The sequence below is a fragment of the Aegilops tauschii genome, chromosome 3 (assembly GCF_002575655.3).
Source record: "Aegilops tauschii subsp. strangulata cultivar AL8/78 chromosome 3, Aet v6.0, whole genome shotgun sequence".
NCBI lineage: Eukaryota > Viridiplantae > Streptophyta > Magnoliopsida > Poales > Poaceae > Aegilops > Aegilops tauschii.
Window position 1 is genome coordinate 620,642,585 of NC_053037.3, and position 3,536 is coordinate 620,646,120.

The window sequence follows — 3,536 nt, forward strand, 5'->3', positions numbered from 1 at the left end:
TCACCCCAATCATGATCATTGCAACAAGTGGTAGACATAGCAAAACTAGCATCCCCAAGCTTAGGGTTTTGCATATTATTAGAACAATTGACATCAAGAGAATTTATAGTAAAATCATTGCAATCATGCTTTTTATTCAAGGAGCTATCGTGAATCTTTTCATAAATTTCTTCATCACAATTTTCATATTCATGAATTTCAAGCAAAACCTCATAAAGATAATCTAGTGCACTCAACTCACTAGCAATAGGTTCATCATAATTGGATCTCTTAAAAAGATTAGCAAGTGGGGATCCATAAACTCTTAGCAAGCAAAGATGCAAGCAAAAAGAAGGCACATGGTAACGCAAGATCGAACGGAAGAAGGGCGAATAAAACGGCAAAGGTGAAGTGAGGGAGAGGAAAACGAGAGGCAAATGGCAAATAATGTAATGCGAGGGATAAGAGTTTGTGATGGGTACTTGGTATGTCTTGACTTGTGCGTAGACTCCCCGGCAACGGCGCCAGAAATGGCTCGGTGACGGGAAATCAAATCTTGACTTGACTTGGCGCAAATCTCCCCGGCAACGGCGCCAGAAATCCTTCTTGCTACCTCTTGAGCACTGCGTTGGTTTTCCCTTGAAGAGGAAAGGGTGATGCAGTAAAGTAGCGTAAGTATTTCCCTCAGTTTTTGAGAACCAAGGTATCAATCCAGTAGGAGACCATGCTCGAGTCCCACGCACCTACACAAACAAATAAGAACCTCACAAGCAACGCGATAAAGGGGTTGTCAATCCCTTCACGGTCACTTACGAGAGTGAGATCTGATAGATATGATAAGATAATATTTTTGGTATTTTTATGGAAAAGAGAAATAAAGATGCAAAGTAAAATAAACGGCAATAGAAATAGCTAAGTGCTGGAAGATTAATATGATGGAAAATAGACCCGGGGGCCATAGGTTTCACTAGTGGCTTCTCTCAAGAGCATAAGTATTACGGTGGGTAAACGAATTACTGTCGAGCAATTGATAGAATTGAGCATAGTTATGAGAATATCTAGGTATGATCATGTATATAGGCATCACGTCCGTGACAAGTAGACCGAAACGATTCTGCATCTACTACTATTACTCCACATATCGACCGCTATCCAGCATGCATCTAGAGTATTAAGTTCATAAGAACAGAGTAATGCTTTAAGCAAGATGACATGATGTAGAGGGATAAACTCATGCAATATGATATAAACCCCATCTTTTTATCCTCGATGGCTATAATACAATACGTGCCTTGCTGCCCCTGCTGACACTGGGAAAGGACACGGCATGATCGAACCCAAAGCTAAGCACTTCTCCCATTGCAAGAAAGATCAATCTAGTAGGCCAAACCAAACTGATAATTCAAAGAGACTTGCAAAGATAACCAATCATACATAAAAGAATTCAGAGGAGATTCAAATATTGTTCATAGATAAACTTGATCATAAACCCACAATTCATCGGATCTCGACAAACACACCGCAAAAGAAGATTACATCGAATAGATCTCCAAGAAGATCGAGGAGAACTTTGTATTGAGATCCAAAGAGAGAGAAGAAGCCATCTAGCTAATCACTATGGACCCGAAGGTCTGAGGTAAACCACTCACACATCATCGGAGAGGCTATGGTGTTGATGTAGAAGCCCTCCGTGATCAATGCCCCCTCCGGCGGAGCGCCGGAAAAGGCCCCAAGATGGGATCTCACGGATACAGAAGGTTGCGGCGGTGGAAATAGGGTTTTGGCTCTGTATATGATGTTTCCAGGGTGTATGGCACTACAAAAAAAGACACATCCGTGACATTTTGGGCCGAATGAAAATCTTTTCTGTCATACTTATGACAGTTCTATGACGATAATTGTGACAAAACCCGGTATCATCATAGATGTGGTGGGGTCCTACTTCTATGACAAAAAATCATGACAGAAAATGGGCTTTTCGTCCTGGGCGGGCCGGAGACGCAGCTGCATGACATTCTTTGGGCCGTCCATGACGTAAAAAACCGTGATAGAAGCGAGGGCGCGGAAAATATCAGGGAGTCCCCGGTTATGGTGGGTGGTCGGGGGCCGAGCGATGCGCGTTTCTCTCGTACGTACGCGTGTGTGTGCAAGGCGTTGGGCTCTAACTGAACCCGAACGAGGCGTTGGGCTCTAACTGAACCCGAGCGATTGCACTGCAGGCTACGCGTTACTGAACCCGAGTGATCGATCGATGGTTTTTAACTGAACCCGATCGAGCGATTCCTTCGCTACTGCTGTTAACTGAAGCCGATCGATGCTGCCTCTGGATGGGGGTGGTTGAACAGGACCCCGTGAGCGTTGCTGGGGGGGTTTTGGATGAACAGTTCCCGATGGGGGTGGATGAACAGGACCCCGTGGCGTTGCCTCTGGATGAACAGGACCCCGATTGTTCGAGCCGATTGGGGCTGGATGAACAGGACCCCGTGGAGGGCAGGATGAACAGGACCACCCCGTGGAGGGCAGGATGAACAGTAGACGGTGGAGGGCTGGATGAACAGTAGCCCGTGGAGGGGTGGTTGAACAGGAGCCCGTTGAGAGGGCTGGTTGAACAGTAGCCGGTGGAGTAGCGCGCAGTGGAGGCTGGATGAACAGGAGCCCGTGGATGAGCAGTCGCAGGTGGAGGCTGGAGGAGGTCGACGGTGGATGAACAATAGCCCGTGGAGGCTGGAGGGGGTCGACGGTGGAGATGAACAGTATCCCGTGGAGTCCCATTTTGCGGTACGCCACACCCCTCCCGATGAACAGGACCCCCGTTTCGACCGTAGCGCTCCAACACAAGTCCGTTTCCTCCGTTTTGCGGTACACCACACCCCTCCCGATCAACAGGACCCCCGTTTCGACCATAGGAGGTCCGTTTCCTTCGTTTTGCGGTACGCCAGACCCCTCCCGATGAACAGGATCCCGTTTCGAACGCGGCCGGTCGAACACAAGGCCGTTTCCTCTGTTCTGCGGTACGCCAGGCCTCGTTTCCATCAGCTGTTCCATCCAAGCCCTCCCGATGAACACAACGACGCATTCCGTTCCGACCCAGCCGGTTGGCTCCCCATGAACACGACGACGACGCTGTTTCTCCGTTCCGACCCAGCCATGTACACGAGCCCTGGCCGTACGTATGCGCGAGTAGGCGTTCGAGACCCTGCCCGTATGTACGTATGTGGTCGTATTTTCTTTCTTGCACACTGGCCGCTGTATGTACGTGTACATGCTACGTGCGCGCCTCTACATCGACCAGTATGTACGTACACGTTCGCGACCAGAATGACAACGCTACGTACGCTTCGACCAGGTGGGTCCCGACTGTCAGGCACTTCCTTGCCTGCGAAGATGTAGCTGGTGGGTCCCAGCAGTCAGGGGGGAATCGTTTTTTTTGCCCGGACGCACTTCCTTGCGTGCGAAGATGTAGCTGGTGGGTCCCAGCAGTCAGGGGGAAACGTTTTTTTCGTGAAATACGGTGGCCCGTCCGGTGGGTCCCCACTGTCAGGTGGAGGAATAATTAT